This window comes from Caenorhabditis remanei, chromosome III, assembly GCF_010183535.1.
Source record: "Caenorhabditis remanei strain PX506 chromosome III, whole genome shotgun sequence".
In the NCBI taxonomy this organism is placed as follows: Eukaryota; Metazoa; Nematoda; class Chromadorea; order Rhabditida; family Rhabditidae; genus Caenorhabditis; species Caenorhabditis remanei.
In genome coordinates, this window is record NC_071330.1 from 13634766 (window position 1) to 13647703 (window position 12938).

A 12938-nucleotide genomic window follows, 5' to 3' on the forward strand; every position below is an offset into this window, starting at 1 on the left:
TTTTTTAATTATAAAAATAATTGTTAATAAATATTGCATAATTCATTCCGACTTGTTGAAACATTCGCTTTTCGAGTTTTGTGCAGGAGCTCAAAATGATTCAAGGATCAAATCAAAATTGAAAATAAATATTAAAATTAAAATAAGGATGTCAAGAACTTTCAGAAAAAAATGTTGTGTCCTAAAACAACGCGCCACAAAAGCTACCGTGTCTCGGGTTATTGTAGTTCTTTTATGCTTTTCTAGAAGACTCTATTTTCTTTATTTCACAGAGCTTTTGGTTTAGGTAGCCTTCCACGTGCATGTACTTCAGCGTGAGAAAAAACTATTGTTTGTTCAGTTATAGAAAAAAAGAACATTAGAAAGAAGAGTGATGTGTCCTGCACATAAAATGCAAATGCGATCTATTGTGGTTCCATGTGGCATCAGGGAGTATCGGGATGAAGGAAACAACTGTCATCATTTCTGTATATATGCATTTATGTGAGCGGCGCCCGGTATTGTTGTTCTACCCCTAGTTTCTTGATTTTTTACGAGTTCTAAAAGTATTATTTTCTATAAATTTTCAATCGGTAAAATGGTAATTTTAACGAGGTAATTAACAATTTAATTGTAAATTTCAGACACTGAGTTCCACTGTCAAAGCGCACTGAGCAAATAAAAGTGAGTTTTAGAATCGAGATAACTGACAAATATTTAATTTTCAGTTTCCAGGAATCTCTATCACTATAATTGTGATGACGAAAATTTGATACAGGGTTTAAATAGAGGTAAGTCTTAAAAAAACATAAGTTGTTCAAAAAAACCAAATTCCAGAAATTCCACTGCCCTAGCGACTCGAGTGGTTACAAGTACTGCGGAAGGATGCAGGTAAATAATAAAAAATGAATCCGTTCCAAGATTATTGAAAAGTATTTTCTTTCAGTCAACGTGCCGGGCACCCAAAACTGTGACGAGAAACCGTTATCGATCCTTAACTGAAGAAGAACAAGTTATCATTTTTTGTGTGAATATGTAAATGTTTGAATAAACTAATAATTACTACATCCATCTTCATATATTTACAGTGCGTAACACAAGTGTAAGGCAACCCCTGAAGTATAGTTTATTCACTCAGCGAGACATTCCTTGTAAAATTGGTACCGCAAATTTTGGAACTCTGAAGCCCCAAAAAGCATTTTATTTGATTTTTAACACTACTAAAACTAAACTAACTTAACTGCTAAAAATCTCAAAAACCACATTTTTGCAGTTTATTGAGTCGAAAATCTGTTTTTAGAAAATCATTAGTAACAATTCTATTTTTTCCGCTGATTTTTACTATTTTTGAAACGGAAAAGCTGAAAAATGCTTAAAATCATCGATTGAAATACTTCTTTCCTGAGAAGAAAGAGATTGAAATCCATCCCTCACCCAAATAAGGCTCACCCACCTTGCTCGATCAGAAAAAAAATTATCCCGTTTTTAAGAGATTTAATTCAAAATTGTTCAAAATTATCCCGTTTTTGGGAGATTTAATTATAGTTGTTTCATTTCTAACCCGGGAGGATTCAAACCCGCGTCTACTGTAGCGAACCTCAGCCCGGATAAGTATAGACTATTACAGCGCCATGCTCGATCAGTCTAACTGGAACCGACACAGATAAGAATGGTGGGGGAAGTCAATATCAATCAGATAGTTGAAATATAATTAGAAACAAAGAGAACTCAAAAAGAGAGGACTGCTCGGTGAAGGAGTGAAAGTAACAACTGAATGTATTCCATCCATCCATTCTCATATGCTCCAGGGGCGGGGCATGCACTCTATTCCATCGGATTTCTCAAGAAGATAACATGACAGGTGGTATTTGTGACGACAATTGATCCAACCAATACACTAAGAGAGTGGGGTTGACAATTAAAAGAGCGCTTCGATTACAGGTCTTCCGGTATTCACCACTAGAATCTTTATTTCAAACGTTGCTATCTCTTGAACACATTTTTCTAGTCTCTGAATATGAAACTGAAGCTCAAACCTGTATAATGGGAATTAGATATTTCAAAAAACCAGATACAACACTCTTCAAAACTTCCGACATTCTCAAATTTAGGAAAACTTGGAACCTGGAACAGTCTGATTAGAGGAAGCACCTGTCCTACTTCTCTTTCGTTTGATTAGTCATGTTTTTACAAACGGATCGTAAATAATAATAAGAATAAATAAATAATTGAATGGGAACATGTCAGCCTCACTCTCTTAGTGTATTGTTTGGGTCAATTGTCGTCACAAATACCACCTGTCATGTTATCTTCTTGAGAAATCGAATACAGTGCATGCCCCGCCCCCGGAGTATATGAGAATGGATGGATGGAATACATTCAGTTGTCCCTTTCACTCCCTCACCGAGCAGTCCTCTCATTTTGAGCTCTCTTTATTTCTAATTACATTCCACCAATCTGATTGACGTTATCTGCCCCTTCCATGCCCTTTCTCAACTCGTAATTTCTAGGTTAAAACTGATAAACTTACAGTAACCACATGCTAGATGCTAGAAGGCCGGAAATTTTTTCAAGCTAGGAGTAAAAGATCCGTGAAAAGATTCTGTTATTAGAAAGCCCTATAATGAACATTTCATCATTTTTGAGATTTGCTCCAAAGAGAGCATTCTTTTACCATAACTTATCAGTTTTAGAAAGCCCACATTCTTCTTTTTGATCTGTAAGTTCTATCCATAATCTCACTTTCGACAGATATCAAGATACTCAGCTCATTATTTAGTTAAAGTCATAGTCTTTGGAAATGTTACTTTTACCCTGCCCTCTAATATTGATTGGTTGTTTGAGTAAACAGCAGATGTCATTATCCAATGTAAACATGTCAACTGGGTATTGTGTCAGCGACATTTTCTTCACATATTACCATCTGCCTCCTTATCTCCTTGGGAAATCTTACCGAACGCGGGAAAGAGGCCCCGCCCTCTGCACACAACTGCTAGTAGTACTGGTCACTCAGTCATTCTCCCCTCATTCCGACCTACAACGAGGTCTTTCTGATTTCTTTCTCTTTTGTTCTATTGCTTATAGTTTCCCACAACAAGTTATATCAATTACGTTAAATTCAACTATTAATTTCAGCACCGCAAGCCAAGCTGAGTTGAACACGGCCTGCATGTCGACAGATGGGAGAAATCAGTGACCAAGACGAATCGATAAATACCCCAACGAGGAGAGACACCGATCACGCAAAAAGAGACTCGAAAACTGGTAAATGCTAATAAAATTGGGAGACTTGGGTTATTGACTTCCCCCACCATTCTTATCTGTGTCGGTTCCGGTTAGACTGATCGAGCATGGCGCTGTAATAGTCTATACTTATCCGGGCTGAAGTTTTCTTCAGTAGACGCGGGTTTGAATCCTCCCGGGTTAGAAATGAAACAACTAAAATTAAATCTCCCAAAAACGGGATAATTTTGAACAGTTTTGAATTAAATCTCCCAAAAACGGGATAATTTTGAACAATTTTGAATTAAATCTCCCAAAAACGGGATAATATTGAACAATTTTGAATTAAATCTCCCAAAAACGGGATAACTTTTGTATTATTGACTTCCCCCACCATTCTTATCTGTGTCGGTTCCTGTTAGACTGATCGAGCATGGCGCTGTAATAGTCTATACTTATCCGGGCTGAGGTTTACTTCAGTAGACGCGGGTTTGAATCCTCCCGGGTTAGAAATGAAACAACTAAAATTAAATCTCCCAAAAACGGGATAATTTTGAACAGTTTTGAATTAAATCTCCCAAAAACGGGATAACTTTTGTATTATTGACTTCCCCCACCATTCTTATCTGTGTCGGTTCCGGTTAGACTGATCGAGCATGGCGCTGTAATAGTCTATACTTATCCGGGCTGAGGTTTACTTCAGTAGACGCGGGTTTGAATCCTCCCGGGTTAGAAATGAAACAACTAAAATTAAATCTCCCAAAAACGGGATAATTTTGAACAGTTTTGAATTAAATCTCCCAAAAACGGGATAACTTTTGTATTATTGACTTCCCCCACCATTCTTATCTGTGTCGGTTCCGGTTAGACTGATCGAGCATGGCGCTGTAATAGTCTATACTTATCCGGGCTGAGGTTTACTTCAGTAGACGCGGGTTTGAATCCTCCCGGGTTAGAAATGAAACAACTAAAATTAAATCTCCCAAAAACGGGATAATTTTGAACAATTTTGAATTAAATCTCCCAAAAACGGGATAATATTGAACAATTTTGAATTAAATCTCCCAAAAACGGGATAACTTTTGTATTATTGACTTCCCCCACCATTCTTATCTGTGTCGGTTCCGGTTAGACTGATCGAGCATGGCGCTGTAATAGTCTATACTTATCCGGGCTGAGGTTTACTTCAGTAGACGCGGGTTTGAATCCTCCCGGGTTAGAAATGAAACAACTAAAATTAAATCTCCCAAAAACGGGATAATTTTGAACAGTTTTGAATTAAATCTCCCAAAAACGGGATAATATTGAACAATTTTGAATTAAATCTCCCAAAAACGGGATAACTTTTGTATTATTGACTTCCCCCACCATTCTTATCTGTGTCGGTTCCGGTTAGACTGATCGAGCATGGCGCTGTAATAGTCTATACTTATCCGGGCTGAGGTTTACTTCAGTAGACGCGGGTTTGAATCCTCCCGGGTTAGAAATGAAACAACTAAAATTAAATCTCCCAAAAACGGGATAATTTTGAACAGTTTTGAATTAAATCTCCCAAAAACGGGATAACTTTTGTATTATTGACTTCCCCCACCATTCTTATCTGTGTCGGTTCCGGTTAGACTGATCGAGCATGGCGCTGTAATAGTCTATACTTATCCGGGCTGAGGTTTACTTCAGTAGACGCGGGTTTGAATCCTCCCGGGTTAGAAATGAAACAACTAAAATTAAATCTCCCAAAAACGGGATAATTTTGAACAGTTTTGAATTAAATCTCTTAAAAACGGGATAATTTTGAACAATTTTGAATTAAATCTCCCAAAAACGGGATAACTTTTGTATTATTGACTTCCCCACCATTCTTATCTGTGTCGGTTCCTGTTAGACTGATCGAGCATGGCGCTGTAATAGTCTATACTTATCCGGGCTGAGGTTTACTTCAGTAGACGCGGATTTGAATCCTCCCGGGTTAGAAATGAAACAACTAAAATTAAATCTCCCAAAAACGGGATAATTTTGAACAGTTTTGAATTAAATCTCTTAAAAACGGGATAATTTTGAACAGTTTTGAATTAAATCTCCCAAAAACGGGATAATTTTGAACAGTTTTGAATTAAATCTCCCAAAAACGGGATAATTTTGAACAGTTTTGAATTAAATCTCCCAAAAACGGGATAATTTTGAACAGTTTTGAATTAAATCTCTTAAAAACGGGATAATTTTGAACAATTTTGAATTAAATTTCTTAAAATCGGGATAACTTTTGTATTATTGACTTCCCCCACCATTCTTATCTGTGTCGGTTCCGGTTAGACTGATCGAGCATGGCGCTGTAATAGTCTATACTTATCCGGGCTGAGGTTTACTTCAGTAGACGCGGGTTTTAATCCTCCCGGGTTAGAAATGAAACAACTAAAATTAAATCTCCCAAAAACGGGATAATTTTGAACAGTTTTGAATTAAATCTCTTAAAAACGGGATAATTTTGAACAATTTTGAATTAAATCTCCCAAAAACGGGATAACTTTTGTATTATTGACTTCCCCACCATTCTTATCTGTGTCGGTTCCTGTTAGACTGATCGAGCATGGCGCTGTAATAGTCTATACTTATCCGGGCTGAGGTTTACTTCAGTAGACGCGGATTTGAATCCTCCCGGGTTAGAAATGAAACAACTAAAATTAAATCTCCCAAAAACGGGATAATTTTGAACAGTTTTGAATTAAATCTCTTAAAAACGGGATAATTTTGAACAATTTTGAATTAAATCTCTTAAAAACTAGATAATTTTGAACAATTTTGAATTAAACTTCTTAAAATCGGGATAACTTTTGTATTATTGACTTCCCCCACCATTCTTATCTGTGTCGGTTCCGGTTAGACTGATCGAGCATGGCGCTGTAATAGTCTATACTTATCCGGGCTGAGGTTTACTTCAGTAGACGCGGGTTTGAATCCTCCCGGGTTAGAAATGAAACAACTAAAATTAAATCTCCCAAAAACGGGATAATTTGGAACAATTTTGAATTAAATCTCCCAAAAACGGGATAATTTTGAACAATTTTGAATTAAATCTCTTAAAAACGGGATAATTTTGAACAGTTTTGAATTAAATCTCCCAAAAACGGGATAATTTTGAACAATTTTGAATTAAATTTCTTAAAATCGGGATAACTTTTGTATTATTGACTTCCCCCACCATTCTTATCTGTGTCGGTTCCGGTTAGACTGATCGAGCATGGCGCTGTAATAGTCTATACTTATCCGGGCTGAGGTTTACTTCAGTAGACGCGGGTTTGAATCCTCCCGGGTTAGAAATGAAACAACTAAAATTAAATCTCCCAAAAACGGGATAATTTTGAACAATTTTGAATTAAATCTCCCAAAAACGGGATATTTTTGAACAATTTTGAGTTAAACCTCCCAAAAATGGGATAATTTTGAACAATTTTGAATTAAATCTCCCAAAAACGGGATAATTTTGAACAGTTTTGAATTAAATCTCCCAAAAACGGGATAACTTTTGTATTATTGACTTCCCCCACCATTCTTATCTGTGTCGGTTCCGGTTAGACTGATCGAGCATGGCGCTGTAATAGTCTATACTTATCCGGGCTGAGGTTTACTTCAGTAGACGCGGGTTTGAATCCTCCCGGGTTAGAAATGAAACAACTAAAATTAAATCTCCCAAAAACGGGATAATTTGGAACAATTTTGAATTAAATCTCCCAAAAACGGGATAACTTTTATATTATTTGAAAACTTTATAAACTAGGACAGTATCAACGTTTTTCACCAGAAGGGAGCAGGACACGTTTTTGACTGTTCGACCAATGTTGCTGAAGTGGCCAGGGCGGTATATTCTTATAAAGGTGGAGAAGAGATCCTGGATTTTTTCGTCTGAGCTGAGGGTTCTTGAAGAAGACTCCGTGATGTAGTCCGTGTATCTTCGAACTTGTTGCTGCGACCACGACAAGCTGGGTATTGGGAACTTGTTCGGCGGATGTGAGTTCCTTATCCGTTTTGATTAGGATATTCAGAAGCTCGATGGGCCAGAGAACGGAAAAATCGATTTGCGTGTGAAGTGGGTTCATTTGTCAAGCACGATTGGGTTCTGTGATGAGGCAGACAGCTCGGGCCGAATTCTCTTTGTCCTGGCTCAAATAGGTTTGAACCTTGGCGACGACTGATGCGTTGGTAGTTCCGGTGAGGGAGAGACATTGGCTGTCGGGTTTTTTCCACCGCGAATCTAGCTGCTGCTACGGTCATGAGTGTTTTCCCACACCAAAAGGTGAGTTGGCGAGAACTGCTGGGACTTCAGGGTTAACTAAGAGACACGCGTAATTAGATTGTTCGTCGGAAAGAACAAGGTTTCCCAGTTTAATCTTTTGGTAAGAGTAGTTCCCGGACTGAATTTTAGATCCGCTGGCTAGTGCAAGTACCTGGAACATTGCTGGAGAGTTCTTATCGATGCTTTGAAATTGCTTGACCAGTTGGTCAGCTGTTTCTATGTTAGGAGGTGAGAATGGAGTCTGGCCCTGAAAACGTTGATTTAGTAGGGAAACTTACAAAGAATCTGAGATTCTTTCAGTAAAAAATTTGCGAAAAAAGCCACTCACCTCATAAATATCCAATCCAATAAATTATAATTCCAGAAAAATCATGAAGCTCCAAAAGAGAAAACTTCAAAATATATATATATAGGGTAGAGCGGTAACACACTCGCTCAAGAGAGGAAAAGAATGACTAGAGAGAGGGGCCATGTGAATACACAACGGAGAACATGACTCACTTTTTTGTCGGTGTCTCTGTTTTGTTTTATGATGGAAAATGTGACTAATAACATTTTTGTCTCAGTGATTGGACGGTTTGTGTTCTGCCACAGAAAAGAGCAGTTGTTAGAAATTCAGATTTAATTTCAAAAATAGATAGTGAGATCCTGTGAGAAAACTATTTAGTTTGAGAAAAATTCTTGAATATTGAGACACTTCTGAGGAGATAAATAATTAACCCCAATTAAATAAAATCATTATTATAATACAATAGAATTGAAATCTCCAAACAAAAAATTACAAATTTATAAAGAGATATATATAAAATTTCGCAAATTTAGAGATGAAAAAATAAACCAAGGTGTCAACATTTATTGGATGCATTTTTTATATTTTTTTAGTGTAAAGAAAATTCTTTCTCCCAGAAGGAATTTCCTTAGATTAGAATAATAAATAGAGCTTGAAAATAACAATTTATTAAACAAAGAAAAAGAATCTAAGAATATATAAAAATGAATAATATAATGTGCATTTTATAGCATTGAGATCACTTCGTTCAGTATGTTTTGATTATATATCATTCGTACAACATGAGTCAATTTATTCTAAATCGAGACGTCTCCTTTTGATTGATTCCGCCGTATAGATGAGACATTTGAAGTTTCGATTCGCATTGTTTCTGAAAAGTTAAAGGTGTAAAGATGAGGTCTGACAGTTCAATACAAGAAAACGGGATTTTAAAACATAGAGATTAGAAAAAAAACGGGATTTTAAAACATAGAGATCGTCGTTCAGCCTATTCGTTTGAGTAGCTAGACGACAAGAAAATTAAAAGTTACCTTCTGATCAGATTTTGACGGATCCAGCGACTCGATTTCTTTTTCTAGCCGTTCTTCATTGCCTGAGAGCAGTTCGTCTGGAGACGGAATCTTCTCCATGTTAAAAATGTCTTCGATCTGTGCAACGGACCATCCAATTAACGGAGAAAAATTTAACTTACTTACCATTGTTTTTTTTTGGAATATTTGTATCCATTTATAACAACAATTTAACTCCAGGCATCGAATAAATACTTAGTTTTCAATAAAAATCAAAGCTTCCATAAGGGAAACCCAAAAAAAAGGTAGAGCATTGCAATCGGCAGCTCATAAAGGAGAATGAATAGTTGTGAGTGAGAAGAATAGGCGCGGAAAAACTGAAAATGTTTTTTGTTCAGTTTTTCATAAACACAACATGCATATTCATATTGTATACTGTATATATGTACAGTGACGATTATAAATCAGTACCGCCTCTTATACATTTTGCAAAAAAATGTTTTTTGACGGAAAGCTGAAATATTATGGAATAGGGAAACAGTAAAAATTCCAGATCTGATTTTTTCCTGATAAAATAATATGAACCGAACATTGAAGAGAGAGGTTGTAATAGATCAGAAAACAAGATAAACTTTTGGAAATCTGGAAATTTTAAGACAGACAGACAAACTAAACACATCATGACCAAAATGTTCAGTTCAGATACCTTTCGACGTAATTTTTGGAAAGAAATATTCACGATTATTTATTTCAGACTTGCAACGGGCCGTACTGGGCCCCGCTGAAATATTCTCCTGGAAGTTCAGTACTGAAAAAAAACTATTTTTTGTAGGTTTCCAAAGTTTTTGAGGAATAGACTTGAGAAAATATAGAAAATTTCAGAAAAAAACCTTTGCAAAAAATTGTATTGAAATGTGAAAGTGCAAAATTTTCAGATCCGGAATTTTTCAAGTCTGATTTATTTTACACCCTAACATCTGATAAGTGAGACTAACAGTAAAATAAACATCCCGACAAAAGGCTATTCGTCTATCCGAGTCCCTCATTTTTTTATTGTGTAATAAGACTCTCTCCGAACACATGTGTCTTATTTCTTCTTATTTCTTCAGTAGACGGATCACCAACTGTTATCCTCCCATCATGTCTGTGTCTCTTCTCTCTCTCTCCTCTAAAATATCTTCTCCTTCTTCCCCCAACTTCACTATTATATCCAATGCCCCACTAAGAGTTCTTGTGTCGAATTCGCTTCCATTTTTTAGTATTTTGATTTTTTTTTAATTCTAATTTTTTCTATATTTATCTATTTATTCTGATATTATTCCCTGTCAATTCAATTCCTATAAATTTGTTTTCCATCTGGAAGTTTTATGGATGGATTACTGAAGTTTGAGCAGCAAGTGAGTCCAACTCAAAATGTCTGAAATTTTTAAAAACAAGTAAAAAATTACAGATGTCGGGGGCATCAGGAAGGATTTTTAATGTTGTAAGTTTTTTTTGCTGTTTGTCCTCTCAATCAGTTGCTTAATTTCAGAAATAGATAAATCTCACATACCCAGAATTGATGCTAAAACTGTTTGGATAAAAAGTTGGTGAGGTGTTCTTAAATTTTTTGTCAAATAATAGAGAATAAGACAATTTCAGAAGTTTCCTATCACACAAGAGGACTGCATGAAACAGACCAAGTTCTACATTGATATATAAATGGATAATGTGTAAGTTTTTTTTAAAATGAGAATTGTGACCTAGAAAACCGCCATAGGGAAAGTTATGGACATATTCTGGGGTAGCAAAAATAGTTTTTTGCCTATTTTTTGCTATTCAGAAAGTAGCAAAAAAAGCAAAAAAAAACTCCTGGTATTTTTTGATTGATCTTTTCTAGGCCAGCCGGCGGATTTCTAGGCCATGTGTAGATTTACGGGAGAATTTTTTGTGATTTTTTCAGGATTCATGTACTTTATCGCTACTAATCGTTTAATCATTTTTTCCGAACTTTGCTGAAAAAATCACAAAAAGTTCTCCCGTAAATTTACACATGGCCTAGAAAAGGTCAAACAAAAAATACCCGGAGTTTTTTTTGCTTTTTTTGCTACTTTTTGAGTAGCAAAAAATAAGCAAAAAACTGTTTTTCGCTACCCCAGAATAGGACCATAAGATCAAAAATATATAATTGCTTTTCAGATACAGAATGGTGTTCAACTACAGCCAACACTGTTTAACTCCACGCACAACATGTACCGTTGAAAATTTTTATAGATAAAAATAATAATTTCCTATTAGATACAATTTTCAAAGATTCAAAGCACATGTTCTCCATCCCACACTTACCAACTGTTGTTATTTTACACACAAAACATCCCTCATTCTCATCTCCCTTCTCTTTCTCAGTTTGTTTTCTAATTTATTTAAAAGCGGTCTTGGTTGGTCGGCTCTCACCGACCTTCATCATAACGCCACATATCAATAAAGATTGATCAATCTATTCATGGATATGAAGATTTCAGATTTTTGAGAGAGAACCTTCAATATTTATGAATCTGAACATTTAGGACCAACATGTTTTTTTTCAGTCAATTAAAACAAATGTATAACAATACAATAGATAATTTTAAAATTAATTGAGCCTAAAATGTAGAAAATGAGCTTGCCCTTGAATACAGTACCGGACAAAAAGGTATCAACTTTGGACCAACTTTGACAGTGTGCCATAGTAATTCTGAATGTAACACCATGAAAATCTTTAATGAATCATATAGATTGAACGTTTTGCAGTTGACAACTTTTTTGTACGGACGCTCCCCAGAGAGTTATGGTCATTTTAAGGGGACAAATAAATAATCGCACTAAATTGCACTGAAATTGGTCGATTTGAGGGAGAAATTACTTTGTCGATATGTAACTTGCTAGGGAGTGTCCGTACGAAAAAGTTGTCAACCACAAAAATGAAGTTCTACCCTTGATCTGTACGATCCATTTAAAGTTTTCTTGTTGTGACAATCAGAATTACTATGGTACACTCTCAAAGTTGGTAATTTTCCACTGAAAACAGCCAAAGTTGATATCTTTTTGTCCGGTACTGTACATAAATGATATTTGGAACTTCAGATGAAAAAACGCCAGACCTTTAGAAAATTTTGTAAATTTAGGTCGGGGATGTACCAAAGCAGAACACAGGCGTAAGGTCCGCGACGTGTTGATTTTTTTTACACAACGGGTTGTCTAAAAAATCTAACTTTTTTCAAAATAAAATCGCAATTTATTCAAAAGAACAATGGTAGTATTAATCAATTTTTTAAAACTTAATGACATGTTGGCAGCATTGATCACACAACATTATTGTAGGAGCTTTGCCATCATGTTGCATTCTTTGCAGAAATAAACGCACACAAGCTTTTCCGTTCCAAGATTTCTGAAATGAATATTTGTAAAGACTTTCAATCAAAAAGGTAGTTTCTCAATTTTTTTGTTGCAATTTTTCAGTCGAATAATCTCTTTTTGAAAAAATCAACTCACCTGTCAGTCTTTTGTAATTATTGACTGTGCTATTGCATTTATTGTTTTGCAAATCACTCCATGTCACTCCAATGATTAGCGCCTTGGGGAGACAGTGTCCAGTTCCGACAACATTTCGAGTTTTTACTCCAAATTTACGCTGAACGAAGAATAATAGTAGAGGACTTGAAAAAAATTGAAACATGCCAAGATTTGATCCGGAATTCGACCTCCTTTTCCCGACCTTGCTTTTGGAGGACGCGTAAAGATGCGCATTGTGAAGATCATCGCCTCATCCATTGCCAATCCCTTTTTTGATTGACTGTGGCGGGCCATTGTGTTTATTAGAGTGTGGCCGTTTGCCATTTGATACGTCTTATGCATGATATAAAATTCATCATCATCATGATAACCTGGATGTTGAAGGTTTATCCAAAATTGTGTAGTTTGCAAGTTTCCTCCACATTCTTTTATCATTGCACGGATAAAAATGTCAAAAAGTCTTTCAAGGAAAATTATCCGCATTTTTTAATGCAATTCTAGTTGGTCCCACTTTTAGCTGCAAAATAATACAATAATATTATTTTCAAAAAAATTTAAATTTTGGCCACCTTCGTATAATTGAAATGTCTCCCTCCAACCTCATTTGCGATGAATGTTC